The 20351-nt window shown below is 63.9% G+C and overlaps 5 non-coding genes across 5 annotated transcripts; all 5 read right to left on the reverse strand.

Moving 5' to 3' along the window:
* Positions 1-3284: 3284 nt before the first annotated feature.
* Positions 3285-3403, reverse strand: LOC142866193 (5S ribosomal RNA). The gene has a single exon (XR_012916234.1). It is a non-coding gene; the product is annotated as a 5S ribosomal RNA (ribosomal RNA).
* Positions 3404-6912: 3509 nt separating this feature from the next.
* Positions 6913-7031, reverse strand: LOC142866194 (5S ribosomal RNA). The gene has a single exon (XR_012916235.1). It is a non-coding gene; the product is annotated as a 5S ribosomal RNA (ribosomal RNA).
* A 3516-nt stretch (positions 7032-10547) lies between these two features.
* LOC142866195 (5S ribosomal RNA) lies at positions 10548-10666 on the reverse strand. The gene has a single exon (XR_012916236.1). It is a non-coding gene; the product is annotated as a 5S ribosomal RNA (ribosomal RNA).
* Positions 10667-14194: 3528 nt separating this feature from the next.
* LOC142866197 (5S ribosomal RNA) lies at positions 14195-14313 on the reverse strand. Its single transcript, XR_012916238.1, has one exon. It is a non-coding gene; the product is annotated as a 5S ribosomal RNA (ribosomal RNA).
* A 3519-nt stretch (positions 14314-17832) lies between these two features.
* LOC142866198 (5S ribosomal RNA) lies at positions 17833-17951 on the reverse strand. Its single transcript, XR_012916239.1, has one exon. It is a non-coding gene; the product is annotated as a 5S ribosomal RNA (ribosomal RNA).
* Between the last annotated feature and the right edge of the window lie 2400 nt (positions 17952-20351).

Genomic DNA, 20351 nt, shown 5'->3' on the forward strand with positions numbered 1-20351 from the left:
CACTCACACTCACACAAGATGCGCCTCCACGGCTGGACTCGCCAAGGTGGAGACCTTCCAGCCCCCTTCCTCTCCTCGCCTGGCCCACCCCCAGCTCGTGGCCGCCCCCGCCGCCGCCGCCGCCGCCGCCGCCGCCGCCGCCGCCGCCGCCGCCGCCGATTGCGCACGCGCGGGTCGCCCGCCCTTTGACCCCAGGCAGGGGCCGCCCTCCCCGACAACCCCTTTCAGCTGCGCCCCCCACCCTGTGGGTGGGCTGCCGCCTATTCCCCCGGGCCCGGGCTGGGGCACAGCGCATGGGGGAGGGGAGCGAGTGTATGGGGCGTCTCTCTCTCTCTCTAGGGATGTGTCCCATGGGTGGGGTGGCGTGGTTAGTGGGGCGCTGAAGAAATCAGTCCCCTCCATCTCCTACCTCTGGAAAACGCCCAAGCCCTTGGAGAACTGCCGGCAACGCGACCGTGGGGGCCGGGACCCTCCTCTGTGTCCTCCTGTGGCCCAGTCCAAGGGGCCTGGGCCTGGCCGGGGCTGCATTGGACCCCGACCACCCTGGCGTGTGGACTCGCTAAAAATCGGCGATTAGATATTGGATTCCAGCTTCATTGAGGTCATTTCACTAATGAGTGCACCGGAAAGAGTTTCCTAATCCATCTGTGAGGGTGGCAACTGAAAGAGAATTTTAAAGCTGACAGAATAGGCGAGGAAAGGCATAGGAGATTTCCACACCCAGTAAGGAAGCCTTTCCCGAAATGGAAGAAAGAAACGAGCAAACAGAGACACCGGTAGCCCGCCAGGATCAGAGTCTGCCCCCGAGAGAAAGTACCCTGACCAGGTTCACCCGTGGGTGGGTGGCGAGCTAGCGGCATTCAGAAGAGCGAGGCCCGCAGTCTGTGCAGAAGACACCTGCACTCGGGTGTGTGTGGCGGCACGATTCACAAGCAGCTCCAGATGTTAAGCCAAGGAGAAGCCAGGGAGTTCCCAACGCCCCAGGTGTCCTCAGCCCACGACTGGCTGCTGGGGGAATGCGAAGCCCGGCTCCTTGTCTCAGAGCGGGACAACCAGGAGGTGTGACGTACACCCCGGGGTTCCCAGGAGGATCAGGCTGAAGCTGGGACTTGGCCTGAAAGTGTCCCCTCGCACGGCCACCCCCTTCCCCTTCCTGCTCCTCTACTCCTGGTGCCCCTCCATCCAGGGGCCAGACCTTAAAGAGTCACCCGCAAGAGAATCCTGGTCCCAAAGGAGCCTTCTGGGGGACCCGTGCTGAGAGAGGTTGTGGGCATGGCCCGCTGGGGCTCTGCCCGACCCAGGGCTGAGAGATGCAACCTCCCAGCTCTGGGTCCCTGCAGGGGAAGCGTTGGCAAGCACAGGGCCAGTCCTCCAAAGGCCCAGGTGCAGGGAGCCCAGGCCAAGCAGCCTGTGGAAGAAGCCACCCCGGGAACACGACTGCAGGCCACGGCCCTTCCCACCTCCTCCTCCTCCTCCTCCTCCTGCTCCTCCACCCCCCCCCGACCTCCCACCCCCACCCCCGACATGGCGCAGGGCTCAGAGACACCTCAGACACTTGCTACCCAAAGTGCAAAGGGCATCAGTTGCTCCTCCAAACCCCCCCCCCGCCCAGCAGACCGCGTTGTCCAGCCAGCCCCCGGGCCTCCCTGGGGTGCCCAGCACAAAAGTGCAGACAACCACCGGACCCTCAATCTCAGTTTTCGGATGTTTTTGCCACTCTAAGGACCCGCAGGCCAGCTGGGCCTTCTGGCAGGACAGAGAGCCCCGGAATCCGACGTGGAGAGCTGGGTGTACGTCCCCACGAGGAGGCGGTCCCCACCTCCGCGGCTCTCCCCTTGCGGGGGGGGGGAAAGCAGCCACGGGGCCTCAGAGAAGACACCAGGCTGGGCGCCCGCCCCACAGTGGGGGCACGTCCCCCGCAGGCCACTTAGCGACGGCCGGCGGCCGGCGGACGGTTGGGTGGCGCGAGACGCTGCGGCCGCCCTGCTACCGGGTTCCTGGGAGGGCGTCCTGGAACCAGCGTCCACACCAAGCCCTTGGAAGGCCCAGGCGACGGAGGAGCCCCGTCAGGCAGGGGCCGAGGACGGTGACGGCCCGGGCGGGGAGGAGCGTGTCAGGCAGGGGCAGAGGACGGTGACAGGTGACAGGCCGGGCGGGAAGGAGTCATTCAGGCAGGGGCCGAGGAGGAGACGGGGCTGGGTAAGGGTTAGGGTTAGAGTCAGGGCACAAGTCACAATCGCAAAGACCTGGAAGCGACCCGAGTGCCCATCGACCCACCAGTGCGTAAATGAAATGTGGCGCGTGGACACCACGGAGTGCTATTCAGCTAGGAGGAGCAGCGGTGAGAGGGCACCTCTCGTGGTTCTCCTGGCCAGAGCTGGAACCCGTTCCAGTAAGCCAGGTAGCCCAAGAATGGACACACGAGCACCACGTGCTCGCGCTCACCAGCAAATGGGTACGAACCGACGGACACCCAAGTGGACACAGAGGAATCACCTTCATCGGGTGGGTGTCGGGCGGGTGGGGGGAGGGGATGGGCATACACCTCCATTAGGAATGGGGTGGGTGCGCACCGACTGGGGGATGGGCGCACTTGAGGCTCTGACCCGAGGGGGGAGGCTGGGAGAGGGCAACGTACCCGACCTTAACATTGGTACCCCCACAATACGCTGGAACAACATCAGAGGTAAATGAATAAGAACACAGGGGGGAGGGGGGCACGGGCAACACATGTCACCTTAATACTTGGACTCCCATCATCTGCTTGAAAAGAGAGAGAAAAGAAAATGCAATCATAGAGATAAGAGACACTTTTTAAACATAATGAATCCGAAGAGAAAAGTAAAAGGAGGCCTGTGGGGCAGGTCTGGGTGTGACTCCGGATCCCCCAACATCAGGTGCCACCACCAAAGATTCCTACGTGTAGCCCATAGAACCCCAAAAGCAACGGGACGAGTTCTGGTCACATACTCCCTCAAAATGACATCCTGGCCTTCTTCTGGAACTCCCTCCCCTCTCAGACTCTCAAGGTTTCCTCCAGCGTGTCGGTTCCCACAGAGCAGACCTTTGGTCTGAGACCTGACAGTCCAGAAGCCACGCATGCTGCCGCGTGACGGCGGTGTCGCGGCTTGGGACAAGAGGAGGCCCCACGGTGCGGGCTGGGGCGCCAGGCACCGCGGCGGGCGCTGAGGGTGGGGGTGACCCCCGCCCCGGGCCGCCGCCTCGCTCCCAGAGAGGGGACAGAACAAGAGGCAAAACAAAAAAAAAAAAAAAAAAAAAAAAGAAGCCTACGGCACCCGGTATTCCCAGGCGGTCTCCCATCCAAGTACTAACCAGGCCCGACCCTGCTTAGCTTCTGAGACCAGACGAGATCGGGCGCGTTCAGGGTGGTGTGGCCCTAGACGGCGGAGGGCGCCCCTGCCCCGCTCAAGAAGCCAAGCCTCTCTGCGCTTCCCCGCCGCCTCCTCCCGCCCCAGGCCCCGCGCCGGCGCTGACCCGCACCGGGCGGGAGGGCTCCGAGGGACGGGGGTGACAGGCGGGGTGGGGCGGGGCGGGCAGGGAGCGGCGGGCCGGGGTGGGGGGCTGTCTCTCTATACACACACACACACACACACACACACACACACACACTCACACTCACACAAGATGCGCCTCCACGGCTGGACTCGCCAAGGTGGAGACCTTCCAGCCCCCTTCCTCTCCTCGCCTGGCCCACCCCCAGCTCGTGGCCGCCCCCGCCGCCGCCGCCGCCGCCGCCGCCGCCGCCGCCGCCGCCGCCGCCGCCGATTGCGCACGCGCGGGTCGCCCGCCCTTTGACCCCAGGCAGGGGCCGCCCTCCCCGACAACCCCTTTCAGCTGCGCCCCCCACCCTGTGGGTGGGCTGCCGCCTATTCCCCCGGGCCCGGGCTGGGGCACAGCGCATGGGGGAGGGGAGCGAGTGTATGGGGCGTCTCTCTCTCTCTCTAGGGATGTGTCCCATGGGTGGGGTGGCGTGGTTAGTGGGGCGCTGAAGAAATCAGTCCCCTCCATCTCCTACCTCTGGAAAACGCCCAAGCCCTTGGAGAACTGCCGGCAACGCGACCGTGGGGGCCGGGACCCTCCTCTGTGTCCTCCTGTGGCCCAGTCCAAGGGGCCTGGGCCTGGCCGGGGCTGCATTGGACCCCGACCACCCTAGCGTGTGGACTCGCTAAAAATCGGCGATTAGATATTGGATTCCAGCTTCATTGAGGTCATTTCACTAATGAGTGCACCGGAAAGAGTTTCCTAATCCATCTGTGAGGGTGGCAACTGAAAGAGAATTTTAAAGCTGACAGAATAGGCGAGGAAAGGCATAGGAGATTTCCACACCCAGTAAGGAAGCCTTTCCCGAAATGGAAGAAAGAAACGAGCAAACAGAGACACCGGTAGCCCGCCAGGATCAGAGTCTGCTCCCGAGAGAAAGTACCCTGACCAGGTTCACCCGTGGGTGGGTGGCGAGCTAGCGGCATTCAGAAGAGCGAGGCCCGCAGTCTGTGCAGAAGACACCTGCACTCGGGTGTGTGTGGCGGCACGATTCACAAGCAGCTCCAGATGTTAAGCCAAGGAGAAGCCAGGGAGTTCCCAACGCCCCAGGTGTCCTCAGCCCACGACTGGCTGCTGGGGGAATGCGAAGCCCGGCTCCTTGTCTCAGAGCGGGACAACCAGGAGGTGTGACGTACACCCCGGGGTTCCCAGGAGGATCAGGCTGAAGCTGGGACTTGGCCTGAAAGTGTCCCCTCGCACGGCCACCCCCTTCCCCTTCCTGCTCCTCTACTCCTGGTGCCCCTCCATCCAGGGGCCAGACCTTAAAGAGTCACCCGCAAGAGAATCCTGGTCCCAAAGGAGCCTTCTGGGGGACCCGTGCTGAGAGAGGTTGTGGGCATGGCCCGCTGGGGCTCTGCCCGACCCAGGGCTGAGAGATGCAACCTCCCAGCTCTGGGTCCCTGCAGGGGAAGCGTTGGCAAGCACAGGGCCAGTCCTCCAAAGGCCCAGGTGCAGGGAGCCCAGGCCAAGCAGCCTGTGGAAGAAGCCACCCCGGGAACACGACTGCAGGCCACGGCCCTTCCCACCTCCTCCTCCTCCTCCTCCTCCTGCTCCTCCACCCCCCCCCGACCTCCCACCCCCACCCCCGACATGGCGCAGGGCTCAGAGACACCTCAGACACTTGCTACCCAAAGTGCAAAGGGCATCAGTTGCTCCTCCAAACCCCCCCCCCGCCCAGCAGACCGCGTTGTCCAGCCAGCCCCCGGGCCTCCCTGGGGTGCCCAGCACAAAAGTGCAGACAACCACCGGACCCTCAATCTCAGTTTTCGGATGTTTTTGCCACTCTAAGGACCCGCAGGCCAGCTGGGCCTTCTGGCAGGACAGAGAGCCCCGGAATCCGACGTGGAGAGCTGGGTGTACGTCCCCACGAGGAGGCGGTCCCCACCTCCGCGGCTCTCCCCTTGCGGGGGGGGGGAAAAGCAGCCACGGGGCCTCAGAGAAGACACCAGGCTGGGCGCCCGCCCCACAGTGGGGGCACGTCCCCCGCAGGCCACTTAGCGACGGCCGGCGGCCGGCGGACGGTTGGGTGGCGCGAGACGCTGCGGCCGCCCTGCTACCGGGTTCCTGGGAGGGCGTCCTGGAACCAGCGTCCACACCAAGCCCTTGGAAGGCCCAGGCGACGGAGGAGCCCCGTCAGGCAGGGGCCGAGGACGGTGACGGCCCGGGCGGGGAGGAGCGTGTCAGGCAGGGGCAGAGGACGGTGACAGGTGACAGGCCGGGCGGGAAGGAGTCATTCAGGCAGGGGCCGAGGAGGAGACGGGGCTGGGTAAGGGTTAGGGTTAGAGTCAGGGCACAAGTCACAATCGCAAAGACCTGGAAGCGACCCGAGTGCCCATCGACCCACCAGTGCGTAAATGAAATGTGGCGCGTGGACACCACGGAGTGCTATTCAGCTAGGAGGAGCAGCGGTGAGAGGGCACCTCTCGTGGTTCTCCTGGCCAGAGCTGGAACCCGTTCCAGTAAGCCAGGTAGCCCAAGAATGGACACACGAGCACCACGTGCTCGCGCTCACCAGCAAATGGGTACGAACCGACGGACACCCAAGTGGACACAGAGGAATCACCTTCATCGGGTGGGTGTCGGGCGGGTGGGGGGAGGGGATGGGCATACACCTCCATTAGGAATGGGGTGGGTGCGCACCGACTGGGGGATGGGCGCACTTGAGGCTCTGACCCGAGGGGGGAGGCTGGGAGAGGGCAACGTACCCGACCTTAACATTGGTACCCCCACAATACGCTGGAACAACATCAGAGGTAAATGAATAAGAACACAGGGGGGAGGGGGGCACGGGCAACACATGTCACCTTAATACTTGGACTCCCATCATCTGCTTGAAAAGAGAGAGAAAAGAAAATGCAATCATAGAGATAAGAGACACTTTTTAAACATAATGAATCCGAAGAGAAAAGTAAAAGGAGGCCTGTGGGGCAGGTCTGGGTGTGACTCCGGATCCCCCAACATCAGGTGCCACCACCAAAGATTCCTACGTGTAGCCCATAGAACCCCAAAAGCAACGGGACGAGTTCTGGTCACATACTCCCTCAAAATGACATCCTGGCCTTCTTCTGGAACTCCCTCCCCTCTCAGACTCTCAAGGTTTCCTCCAGCGTGTCGGTTCCCACAGAGCAGACCTTTGGTCTGAGACCTGACAGTCCAGAAGCCACGCATGCTGCCGCGTGACGGCGGTGTCGCGGCTTGGGACAAGAGGAGGCCCCACGGTGCGGGCTGGGGCGCCAGGCACCGCGGCGGGCGCTGAGGGTGGGGGTGACCCCCGCCCCGGGCCGCCGCCTCGCTCCCAGAGAGGGGACAGAACAAGAGGCAAAACAAAAAAAAAAAAAAAAAAAAAAAAGAAGCCTACGGCACCCGGTATTCCCAGGCGGTCTCCCATCCAAGTACTAACCAGGCCCGACCCTGCTTAGCTTCTGAGACCAGACGAGATCGGGCGCGTTCAGGGTGGTGTGGCCCTAGACGGCGGAGGGCGCCCCTGCCCCGCTCAAGAAGCCGAGCCTCTCTGCGCTTCCCCGCCGCCTCCTCCCGCCCCAGGCCCCGCGCCGGCGCTGACCCGCACCGGGCGGGCCTGTTGAGTTCACCGGCCGGGTCCGGCGGGCTCCGAGGGACGGGGGTGACAGGCGGGGTGGGGCGGGGCGGGCAGGGAGCGGCGGGCCGGGGTGGGGGGCTGTCTCTCTATACACACACACACACACACACACTCACACTCACACTCACTCACTCACACTCACACAAGATGCGCCTCCACGGCTGGACTCGCCAAGGTGGAGACCTTCCAGCCCCCTTCCTCTCCTCGCCTGGCCCACCCCCAGCTCGTGGCCGCCCCCGCCGCCGCCGCCGCCGCCGCCGCCGATTGCGCACGCGCGGGTCGCCCGCCCTTTGACCCCAGGCAGGGGCCGCCCTCCCCGACAACCCCTTTCAGCTGCGCCCCCCACCCTGTGGGTGGGCTGCCGCCTATTCCCCCGGGCCCGGGCTGGGGCACAGCGCATGGGGGAGGGGAGCGAGTGTATGGGGCGTCTCTCTGTCTCTCTAGGGATGTGTCCCATGGGTGGGGTGGCGTGGTTAGTGGGGCGCTGAAGAAATCAGTCCCCTCCATCTCCTACCTCTGGAAAACGCCCAAGCCCTTGGAGAACTGCCGGCAACGCGACCGTGGGGGCCGGGACCCTCCTCTGTGTCCTCCTGTGGCCCAGTCCAAGGGGCCTGGGCCTGGCCGGGGCTGCATTGGACCCCGACCACCCTGGCGTGTGGACTCGCTAAAAATCGGCGATTAGATATTGGATTCCAGCTTCATTGAGGTCATTTCACTAATGAGTACACCGGAAAGAGTTTCCTAATCCATCTGTGAGGGTGGCAACTGAAAGAGAATTTTAAAGCTGACAGAATAGGCGAGGAAAGGCATAGGAGATTTCCACACCCAGTAAGGAAGCCTTTCCCGAAATGGAAGAAAGAAACGAGCAAACAGAGACACCGGTAGCCCGCCAGGATCAGAGTCTGCCCCCGAGAGAAAGTACCCTGACCAGGTTCACCCGTGGGTGGGTGGCGAGCTAGCGGCATTCAGAAGAGCGAGGCCCGCAGTCTGTGCAGAAGACACCTGCACTCGGGTGTGTGTGGCGGCACGATTCACAAGCAGCTCCAGATGTTAAGCCAAGGAGAAGCCAGGGAGTTCCCAACGCCCCAGGTGTCCTCAGCCCACGACTGGCTGCTGGGGGAATGCGAAGCCCGGCTCCTTGTCTCAGAGCGGGACAACCAGGAGGTGTGACGTACACCCCGGGGTTCCCAGGAGGATCAGGCTGAAGCTGGAACTTGGCCTGAAAGTGTCCCCTCGCACGGCCACCCCCTTCCCCTTCCTGCTCCTCTACTCCTGGTGCCCCTCCATCCAGGGGCCAGACCTTAAAGAGTCACCCGCAAGAGAATCCTGGTCCCAAAGGAGCCTTCTGGGGGACCCGTGCTGAGAGAGGTTGTGGGCATGGCCCGCTGGGGCTCTGCCCGACCCAGGGCTGAGAGATGCAACCTCCCAGCTCTGGGTCCCTGCAGGGGAAGCGTTGGCAAGCACAGGGCCAGTCCTCCAAAGGCCCAGGTGCAGGGAGCCCAGGCCAAGCAGCCTGTGGAAGAAGCCACCCCGGGAACACGACTGCAGGCCACGGCCCTTCCCACCTCCTCCTCCTCCTCCTCCTCCTGCTCCTCCACCCCCCCCCGACCTCCCACCCCCACCCCCGACATGGCGCAGGGCTCAGAGACACCTCAGACACTTGCTACCCAAAGTGCAAAGGGCATCAGTTGCTCCTCCAACCCCCCCCCCGCCCAGCAGACCGCGTTGTCCAGCCAGCCCCCGGGCCTCCCTGGGGTGCCCAGCACAAAAGTGCAGACAACCACCGGACCCTCAATCTCAGTTTTCGGATGTTTTTGCCACTCTAAGGACCCGCAGGCCAGCTGGGCCTTCTGGCAGGACAGAGAGCCCCGGAATCCGACGTGGAGAGCTGGGTGTACGTCCCCACGAGGAGGCGGTCCCCACCTCCGCGGCTCTCCCCTTGCGGGGGGGGGGAAAGCAGCCACGGGGCCTCAGAGAAGACACCAGGCTGGGCGCCCGCCCCACAGTGGGGGCACGTCCCCCGCAGGCCACTTAGCGACGGCCGGCGGCCGGCGGACGGTTGGGTGGCGCGAGACGCTGCGGCCGCCCTGCTACCGGGTTCCTGGGAGGGCGTCCTGGAACCAGCGTCCACACCAAGCCCTTGGAAGGCCCAGGCGACGGAGGAGCCCCGTCAGGCAGGGGCCGAGGACGGTGACGGCCCGGGCGGGGAGGAGCGTGTCAGGCAGGGGCAGAGGACGGTGACAGGTGACAGGCCGGGCGGGAAGGAGTCATTCAGGCAGGGGCCGAGGAGGAGACGGGGCTGGGTAAGGGTTAGGGTTAGAGTCAGGGCACAAGTCACAATCGCAAAGACCTGGAAGCGACCCGAGTGCCCATCGACCCACCAGTGCGTAAATGAAATGTGGCGCGTGGACACCACGGAGTGCTATTCAGCTAGGAGGAGCAGCGGTGAGAGGGCACCTCTCGTGGTTCTCCTGGCCAGAGCTGGAACCCGTTCCAGTAAGCCAGGTAGCCCAAGAATGGACACACGAGCACCACGTGCTCGCGCTCACCAGCAAATGGGTACGAACCGACGGACACCCAAGTGGACACAGAGGAATCACCTTCATCGGGTGGGTGTCGGGCGGGTGGGGGGAGGGGATGGGCATACACCTCCATTAGGAATGGGGTGGGTGCGCACCGACTGGGGGATGGGCGCACTTGAGGCTCTGACCCGAGGGGGGAGGCTGGGAGAGGGCAACGTACCCGACCTTAACATTGGTACCCCCACAATACGCTGGAACAACATCAGAGGTAAATGAATAAGAACACAGGGGGGAGGGGGGCACGGGCAACACATGTCACCTTAATACTTGGACTCCCATCATCTGCTTGAAAAGAGAGAGAAAAGAAAATGCAATCATAGAGATAAGAGACACTTTTTAAACATAATGAATCCGAAGAGAAAAGTAAAAGGAGGCCTGTGGGGCAGGTCTGGGTGTGACTCCGGATCCCCCAACATCAGGTGCCACCACCAAAGATTCCTACGTGTAGCCCATAGAACCCCAAAAGCAACGGGACGAGTTCTGGTCACATACTCCCTCAAAATGACATCCTGGCCTTCTTCTGGAACTCCCTCCCCTCTCAGACTCTCAAGGTTTCCTCCAGCGTGTCGGTTCCCACAGAGCAGACCTTTGGTCTGAGACCTGACAGTCCAGAAGCCACGCATGCTGCCGCGTGACGGCGGTGTCGCGGCTTGGGACAAGAGGAGGCCCCACGGTGCGGGCTGGGGCGCCAGGCACCGCGGCGGGCGCTGAGGGTGGGGGTGACCCCCGCCCCGGGCCGCCGCCTCGCTCCCAGAGAGGGGACAGAACAAGAGGCAAAACAAAAAAAAAAAAAAAAAAAAAAAAGAAGCCTACGGCACCCGGTATTCCCAGGCGGTCTCCCATCCAAGTACTAACCAGGCCCGACCCTGCTTAGCTTCTGAGACCAGACGAGATCGGGCGCGTTCAGGGTGGTGTGGCCCTAGACGGCGGAGGGCGCCCCTGCCCCGCTCAAGAAGCCGAGCCTCTCTGCGCTTCCCCGCCGCCTCCTCCCGCCCCAGGCCCCGCGCCGGCGCTGACCCGCACCGGGCGGGCCTGTTGAGTTCACCGGCCGGGTCCGGCGGGCTCCGAGGGACTGGGGTGACAGGCGGGGTGGGGCGGGGCAGGCAGGGAGCGGCGGGCCGGGGTGGGGGGCTGTCTCTCTATACACACACACACACACACACACACACACACACACACACACTCACACTCACACAAGATGCGCCTCCACGGCTGGACTCGCCAAGGTGGAGACCTTCCAGCCCCCTTCCTCTCCTCGCCTGGCCCACCCCCAGCTCGTGGCCGCCCCCGCCGCCGCCGCCGCCGCCGCCGCCGCCGCCGCCGCCGATTGCGCACGCGCGGGTCGCCCGCCCTTTGACCCCAGGCAGGGGCCGCCCTCCCCGACAACCCCTTTCAGCTGCGCCCCCCACCCTGTGGGTGGGCTGCCGCCTATTCCCCCGGGCCCGGGCTGGGGCACAGCGCATGGGGGAGGGGAGCGAGTGTATGGGGCGTCTCTCTCTCTCTCTAGGGATGTGTCCCATGGGTGGGGTGGCGTGGTTAGTGGGGCGCTGAAGAAATCAGTCCCCTCCATCTCCTACCTCTGGAAAACGCCCAAGCCCTTGGAGAACTGCCGGCAACGCGACCGTGGGGGCCGGGACCCTCCTCTGTGTCCTCCTGTGGCCCAGTCCAAGGGGCCTGGGCCTGGCCGGGGCTGCATTGGACCCCGACCACCCTGGCGTGTGGACTCGCTAAAAATCGGCGATTAGATATTGGATTCCAGCTTCATTGAGGTCATTTCACTAATGAGTGCACCGGAAAGAGTTTCCTAATCCATCTGTGAGGGTGGCAACTGAAAGAGAATTTTAAAGCTGACAGAATAGGCGAGGAAAGGCATAGGAGATTTCCACACCCAGTAAGGAAGCCTTTCCCGAAATGGAAGAAAGAAACGAGCAAACAGAGACACCGGTAGCCCGCCAGGATCAGAGTCTGCCCCCGAGAGAAAGTACCCTGACCAGGTTCACCCGTGGGTGGGTGGCGAGCTAGCGGCATTCAGAAGAGCGAGGCCCGCAGTCTGTGCAGAAGACACCTGCACTCGGGTGTGTGTGGCGGCACGATTCACAAGCAGCTCCAGATGTTAAGCCAAGGAGAAGCCAGGGAGTTCCCAACGCCCCAGGTGTCCTCAGCCCACGACTGGCTGCTGGGGGAATGCGAAGCCCGGCTCCTTGTCTCAGAGCGGGACAACCAGGAGGTGTGACGTACACCCCGGGGTTCCCAGGAGGATCAGGCTGAAGCTGGGACTTGGCCTGAAAGTGTCCCCTCGCACGGCCACCCCCTTCCCCTTCCTGCTCCTCTACTCCTGGTGCCCCTCCATCCAGGGGCCAGACCTTAAAGAGTCACCCGCAAGAGAATCCTGGTCCCAAAGGAGCCTTCTGGGGGACCCGTGCTGAGAGAGGTTGTGGGCATGGCCCGCTGGGGCTCTGCCCGACCCAGGGCTGAGAGATGCAACCTCCCAGCTCTGGGTCCCTGCAGGGGAAGCGTTGGCAAGCACAGGGCCAGTCCTCCAAAGGCCCAGGTGCAGGGAGCCCAGGCCAAGCAGCCTGTGGAAGAAGCCACCCCGGGAACACGACTGCAGGCCACGGCCCTTCCCACCTCCTCCTCCTCCTCCTCCTCCTGCTCCTCCACCCCCCCCCCCGACCTCCCACCCCCACCCCCGACATGGCGCAGGGCTCAGAGACACCTCAGACACTTGCTACCCAAAGTGCAAAGGGCATCAGTTGCTCCTCCAAACCCCCCCCCCCCAGCAGACCGCGTTGTCCAGCCAGCCCCCGGGCCTCCCTGGGGTGCCCAGCACAAAAGTGCAGACAACCACCGGACCCTCAATCTCAGTTTTCGGATGTTTTTGCCACTCTAAGGACCCGCAGGCCAGCTGGGCCTTCTGGCAGGACAGAGAGCCCCGGAATCCGACGTGGAGAGCTGGGTGTACGTCCCCACGAGGAGGCGGTCCCCACCTCCGCGGCTCTCCCCTTGCGGGGGGGGGGAAAAGCAGCCACGGGGCCTCAGAGAAGACACCAGGCTGGGCGCCCGCCCCACAGTGGGGGCACGTCCCCCGCAGGCCACTTAGCGACGGCCGCCGGCCGGCGGACGGTTGGGTGGCGCGAGACGCTGCGGCCGCCCTGCTACCGGGTTCCTGGGAGGGCGTCCTGGAACCAGCGTCCACACCAAGCCCTTGGAAGGCCCAGGCGACGGAGGAGCCCCGTCAGGCAGGGGCCGAGGACGGTGACGGCCCGGGCGGGGAGGAGCGTGTCAGGCAGGGGCAGAGGACGGTGACAGGTGACAGGCCGGGCGGGAAGGAGTCATTCAGGCAGGGGCCGAGGAGGAGACGGGGCTGGGTAAGGGTTAGGGTTAGAGTCAGGGCACAAGTCACAATCGCAAAGACCTGGAAGCGACCCGAGTGCCCATCGACCCACCAGTGCGTAAATGAAATGTGGCGCGTGGACACCACGGAGTGCTATTCAGCTAGGAGGAGCAGCGGTGAGAGGGCACCTCTCGTGGTTCTCCTGGCCAGAGCTGGAACCCGTTCCAGTAAGCCAGGTAGCCCAAGAATGGACACACGAGCACCACGTGCTCGCGCTCACCAGCAAATGGGTACGAACCGACGGACACCCAAGTGGACACAGAGGAATCACCTTCATCGGGTGGGTGTCGGGCGGGTGGGGGGAGGGGATGGGCATACACCTCCATTAGGAATGGGGTGGGTGCGCACCGACTGGGGGATGGGCGCACTTGAGGCTCTGACCCGAGGGGGGAGGCTGGGAGAGGGCAACGTACCCGACCTTAACATTGGTACCCCCACAATACGCTGGAACAACATCAGAGGTTAATGAATAAGAACACAGGGGGGAGGGGGGCACGGGCAACACATGTCACCTTAATACTTGGACTCCCATCATCTGCTTGAAAAGAGAGAGAAAAGAAAATGCAATCATAGAGATAAGAGACACTTTTTAAACATAATGAATCCGAAGAGAAAAGTAAAAGGAGGCCTGTGGGGCAGGTCTGGGTGTGACTCCGGATCCCCCAACATCAGGTGCCACCACCAAAGATTCCTACGTGTAGCCCATAGAACCCCAAAAGCAACGGGACGAGTTCTGGTCACATACTCCCTCAAAATGACATCCTGGCCTTCTTCTGGAACTCCCTCCCCTCTCAGACTCTCAAGGTTTCCTCCAGCGTGTCGGTTCCCACAGAGCAGACCTTTGGTCTGAGACCTGACAGTCCAGAAGCCACGCATGCTGCCGCGTGACGGCGGTGTCGCGGCTTGGGACAAGAGGAGGCCCCACGGTGCGGGCTGGGGCGCCAGGCACCGCGGCGGGCGCTGAGGGTGGGGGTGACCCCCGCCCCGGGCCGCCGCCTCGCTCCCAGAGAGGGGACAGAACAAGAGGCAAAACAAAAAAAAAAAAAAAAAAAAAAAAGAAGCCTACGGCACCCGGTATTCCCAGGCGGTCTCCCATCCAAGTACTAACCAGGCCCGACCCTGCTTAGCTTCTGAGACCAGACGAGATCGGGCGCGTTCAGGGTGGTGTGGCCCTAGACGGCGGAGGGCGCCCCTGCCCCGCTCAAGAAGCCGAGCCTCTCTGCGCTTCCCCGCCGCCTCCTCCCGCCCCAGGCCCCGCGCCGGCGCTGACCCGCACCGGGCGGGCCTGTTGAGTTCACCGGCCGGGTCCGGCGGGCTCCGAGGGACGGGGGTGACAGGCGGGGTGGGGCGGGGCGGGCAGGGAGCGGCGGGCCGGGGTGGGGGGCTGTCTCTCTATACACACACACACACACACACACTCACACTCACACTCACTCACTCACACTCACACAAGATGCGCCTCCACGGCTGGACTCGCCAAGGTGGAGACCTTCCAGCCCCCTTCCTCTCCTCGCCTGGCCCACCCCCAGCTCGTGGCCGCCCCCGCCGCCGCCGCCGCCGCCGCCGCCGATTGCGCACGCGCGGGTCGCCCGCCCTTTGACCCCAGGCAGGGGCCGCCCTCCCCGACAACCCCTTTCAGCTGCGCCCCCCACCCTGTGGGTGGGCTGCCGCCTATTCCCCCGGGCCCGGGCTGGGGCACAGCGCATGGGGGAGGGGAGCGAGTGTATGGGGCGTCTCTCTGTCTCTCTAGGGATGTGTCCCATGGGTGGGGTGGCGTGGTTAGTGGGGCGCTGAAGAAATCAGTCCCCTCCATCTCCTACCTCTGGAAAACGCCCAAGCCCTTGGAGAACTGCCGGCAACGCGACCGTGGGGGCCGGGACCCTCCTCTGTGTCCTCCTGTGGCCCAGTCCAAGGGGCCTGGGCCTGGCCGGGGCTGCATTGGACCCCGACCACCCTGGCGTGTGGACTCGCTAAAAATCGGCGATTAGATATTGGATTCCAGCTTCATTGAGGTCATTTCACTAATGAGTGCACCGGAAAGAGTTTCCTAATCCATCTGTGAGGGTGGCAACTGAAAGAGAATTTTAAAGCTGACAGAATAGGCGAGGAAAGGCATAGGAGATTTCCACACCCAGTAAGGAAGCCTTTCCCGAAATGGAAGAAAGAAACGAGCAAACAGAGACACCGGTAGCCCGCCAGGATCAGAGTCTGCCCCCGAGAGAAAGTACCCTGACCAGGTTCACCCGTGGGTGGGTGGCGAGCTAGCGGCATTCAGAAGAGCGAGGCCCGCAGTCTGTGCAGAAGACACCTGCACTCGGGTGTGTGTGGCGGCACGATTCACAAGCAGCTCCAGATGTTAAGCCAAGGAGAAGCCAGGGAGTTCCCAACGCCCCAGGTGTCCTCAGCCCACGACTGGCTGCTGGGGGAATGCGAAGCCCGGCTCCTTGTCTCAGAGCGGGACAACCAGGAGGTGTGACGTACACCCCGGGGTTCCCAGGAGGATCAGGCTGAAGCTGGGACTTGGCCTGAAAGTGTCCCCTCGCACGGCCACCCCCTTCCCCTTCCTGCTCCTCTACTCCTGGTGCCCCTCCATCCAGGGGCCAGACCTTAAAGAGTCACCCGCAAGAGAATCCTGGTCCCAAAGGAGCCTTCTGGGGGACCCGTGCTGAGAGAGGTTGTGGGCATGGCCCGCTGGGGCTCTGCCCGACCCAGGGCTGAGAGATGCAACCTCCCAGCTCTGGGTCCCTGCAGGGGAAGCGTTGGCAAGCACAGGGCCAGTCCTCCAAAGGCCCAGGTGCAGGGAGCCCAGGCCAAGCAGCCTGTGGAAGAAGCCACCCCGGGAACACGACTGCAGGCCACGGCCCTTCCCACCTCCTCCTCCTCCTCCTCCTCCTGCTCCTCCACCCCCCCCGACCTCCCACCCCCACCCCCGACATGGCGCAGGGCTCAGAGACACCTCAGACACTTGCTACCCAAAGTGCAAAGGGCATCAGTTGCTCCTCCAAACCCCCCCCCCCGCCCAGCAGACCGCGTTGTCCAGCCAGCCCCCGGGCCTCCCTGGGGTGCCCAGCACAAAAGTGCAGACAACCACCGGACCCTCAATCTCAGTTTTCGGATGTTTTTGCCACTCTAAGGACCCGCAGGCCAGCTGGGCCTTCTGGCAGGACAGAGAGCCCCGGAATCCGACGTGGAGAGCTGGGTGTACGTCCCCACGAGGAGGCGGTCCCCACCTCCGCGGCTCTCCCCTTGCGGGGGGGGGGAAAAGCAGCCACGGGGCCTCAGAGAAGACACCAGGCTGGGCGCCCGCCCCACAGTGGGGGCACGTCCCCCGCAGGCCACTTAGCGACGGCCGCCGGCCGGCGGACGGTTGGGTGGCGCGAGACGCTGCGGCCGCCCTGCTACCGGGTTCCTGGGAGGGCGTCCTGGAACCAGCGTCCACACCAAGCCCTTGGAAGGCCCAGGCGACGGAGGAGCCCCGTCAGGCAGGGGCCGAGGACGGTGACGGCCCGGGCGGGGAGGAGCGTGTCAGGCAGGGGCAGAGGACGGTGACAGGTGACAGGCCGGGCGGGAAGGAGTCATTCAGGCAGGGGCCGAGGAGGAGACGGGGCTGGGTAAGGGTTAGGGTTAGAGTCAGGGCACAAGTCACAATCGCAAAGACCTGGAAGCGACCCGAGTGCCCATCGACCCACCAGTGCGTAAATGAAATGTGGCGCGTGGACACCACGGAGTGCTATTCAGCTAGGAGGAGCAGCGGTGAGAGGGCACCTCTCGTGGTTCTCCTGGCCAGAGCTGGAACCCGTTCCAGTAAGCCAGGTAGCCCAAGAATGGACACACGAGCACCACGTGCTCGCGCTCACCAGCAAATGGGTACGAACCGACGGACACCCAAGTGGACACAGAGGAATCACCTTCATCGGGTGGGTGTCGGGCGGGTGGGGGGAGGGGATGGGCATACACCTCCATTAGGAATGGGGTGGGTGCGCACCGACTGGGGGATGGGCGCACTTGAGGCTCTGACCCGAGGGGGGAGGCTGGGAGAGGGCAACGTACCCGACCTTAACATTGGTACCCCCACAATACGCTGGAACAACATCAGAGGTTAATGAATAAGAACACAGGGGGGAGGGGGGCACGGGCAACACATGTCACCTTAATACTTGGACTCCCATCATCTGCTTGAAAAGAGAGAGAAAAGAAAATGCAATCATAGAGATAAGAGACACTTTTTAAACATAATGAATCCGAAGAGAAAAGTAAAAGGAGGCCTGTGGGGCAGGTCTGGGTGTGACTCCGGATCCCCCAACATCAGGTGCCACCACCAAAGATTCCTACGTGTAGCCCATAGAACCCCAAAAGCAACGGGACGAGTTCTGGTCACATACTCCCTCAAAATGACATCCTGGCCTTCTTCTGGAACTCCCTCCCCTCTCAGACTCTCAAGGTTTCCTCCAGCGTGTCGGTTCCCACAGAGCAGACCTTTGGTCTGAGACCTGACAGTCCAGAAGCCACGCATGCTGCCGCGTGACGGCGGTGTCGCGGCTTGGGACAAGAGGAGGCCCCACGGTGCGGGCTGGGGCGCCAGGCACCGCGGCGGGCGCTGAGGGTGGGGGTGACCCCCGCCCCGGGCCGCCGCCTCGCTCCCAGAGAGGGGACAGAACAAGAGGCAAAACAAAAAAAAAAAAAAAAAAAAAAAAAGAAGCCTACGGCACCCGGTATTCCCAGGCGGTCTCCCATCCAAGTACTAACCAGGCCCGACCCTGCTTAGCTTCTGAGACCAGACGAGATCGGGCGCGTTCAGGGTGGTGTGGCCCTAGACGGCGGAGGGCGCCCCTGCCCCGCTCAAGAAGCCGAGCCTCTCTGCGCTTCCCCGCCGCCTCCTCCCGCCCCAGGCCCCGCGCCGGCGCTGACCCGCACCGGGCGGGCCTGTTGAGTTCACCGGCCGGGTCCGGCGGGCTCCGAGGGACGGGGGTGACAGGCGGGGTGGGGCGGGGCGGGCAGGGAGCGGCGGGCCGGGGTGGGGGGCTGTCTCTCTATACACACACACACACACACACACTCACACTCACACTCACTCACTCACACTCACACAAGATGCGCCTCCACGGCTGGACTCGCCAAGGTGGAGACCTTCCAGCCCCCTTCCTCTCCTCGCCTGGCCCACCCCCAGCTCGTGGCCGCCCCCGCCGCCGCCGCCGCCGCCGCCGCCGCCGCCGATTGCGCACGCGCGGGTCGCCCGCCCTTTGACCCCAGGCAGGGGCCGCCCTCCCCGACAACCCCTTTCAGCTGCGCCCCCCACCCTGTGGGTGGGCTGCCGCCTATTCCCCCGGGCCCGGGCTGGGGCACAGCGCATGGGGGAGGGGAGCGAGTGTATGGGGCGTCTCTCTCTCTCTCTAGGGATGTGTCCCATGGGTGGGGTGGCGTGGTTAGTGGGGCGCTGAAGAAATCAGTCCCCTCCATCTCCTACCTCTGGAAAACGCCCAAGCCCTTGGAGAACTGCCGGCAACGCGACCGTGGGGGCCGGGACCCTCCTCTGTGTCCTCCTGTGGCCCAGTCCAAGGGGCCTGGGCCTGGCCGGGGCTGCATTGGACCCCGACCACCCTGGCGTGTGGACTCGCTAAAAATCGGCGATTAGATATTGGATTCCAGCTTCATTGAGGTCATTTCACTAATGAGTGCACCGGAAAGAGTTTCCTAATCCATCTGTGAGGGTGGCAACTGAAAGAGAATTTTAAAGCTGACAGAATAGGCGAGGAAAGGCATAGGAGATTTCCACACCCAGTAAGGAAGCCTTTCCCGAAATGGAAGAAAGAAACGAGCAAACAGAGACACCGGTAGCCCGCCAGGATCAGAGTCTGCCCCCGAGAGAAAGTACCCTGACCAGGTTCACCCGTGGGTGGGTGGCGAGCTAGCGGCATTCAGAAGAGCGAGGCCCGCAGTCTGTGCAGAAGACACCTGCACTCGGGTGTGTGTGGCGGCACGATTCACAAGCAGCTCCAGATGTTAAGCCAAGGAGAAGCCAGGGAGTTCCCAACGCCCCAGGTGTCCTCAGCCCACGACTGGCTGCTGGGGGAATGCGAAGCCCGGCTCCTTGTCTCAGAGCGGGACAACCAGGAGGTGTGACGTACACCCCGGGGTTCCCAGGAGGATCAGGCTGAAGCTGGGACTTGGCCTGAAAGTGTCCCCTCGCACGGCCACCCCCTTCCCCTTCCTGCTCCTCTACTCCTGGTGCCCCTCCATCCAGGGGCCAGACCTTAAAGAGTCACCCGCAAGAGAATCCTGGTCCCAAAGGAGCCTTCTGGGGGACCCGTGCTGAGAGAGGTTGTGGGCATGGCCCGCTGGGGCTCTGCCCGACCCAGGGCTGAGAGATGCAACCTCCCAGCTCTGGGTCCCTGCAGGGGAAGCGTTGGCAAGCACAGGGCCAGTCCTCCAAAGGCCCAGGTGCAGGGAGCCCAGGCCAAGCAGCCTGTGGAAGAAGCCACCCCGGGAACACGACTGCAGGCCACGGCCCTTCCCACCTCCTCCTCCTCCTCCTGCTCCTCCACACCTCCCCCCGACCTCCCACCCCCACCCCCGACATGGCGCAGGGCTCAGAGACACCTCAGACACTTGCTACCCAAAGTGCAAAGGGCATCAGTTGCTCCTCCAAACCCCCCCCCCGCCCAGCAGACCGCGTTGTCCAGCCAGCCCCCGGGCCTCCCTGGGGTGCCCAGCACAAAAGTGCAGACAACCACCGGACCCTCAATCTCAGTTTTCGGATGTTTTTGCCACTCTAAGGACCCGCAGGCCAGCTGGGCCTTCTGGCAGGACAGAGAGCCCCGGAATCCGACGTGGAGAGCTGGGTGTACGTCCCCACGAGGAGGCGGTCCCCACCTCCGCGGCTCTCCCCTTGCGGGGGGGGGGAAAGCAGCCACGGGGCCTCGGAGAAGACACCAGGCTGGGCGCCCGCCCCACAGTGGGGGCACGTCCCCCGCAGGCCACTTAGCGAAGGCCGCCGGCCGGCGGACGGTTGGGTGGCGCGAGACGCTGCGGCCGCCCTGCTACCGGGTTCCTGGGAGGGCGTCCTGGAACCAGCGTCCACACCAAGCCCTTGGAAGGCCCAGGCGACGGAGGAGCCCCGTCAGGCAGGGGCCGAGGACGGTGACGGCCCGGGCGGGGAGGAGCGTGTCAGGCAGGGGCAGAGGACGGTGACAGGTGACAGGCCGGGCGGGAAGGAGTC

This window comes from Microcebus murinus, unplaced genomic scaffold (assembly GCF_040939455.1).
Source record: "Microcebus murinus isolate Inina unplaced genomic scaffold, M.murinus_Inina_mat1.0 scaf002_hap2_Mmur4.0, whole genome shotgun sequence".
NCBI lineage: Eukaryota > Metazoa > Chordata > Mammalia > Primates > Cheirogaleidae > Microcebus > Microcebus murinus.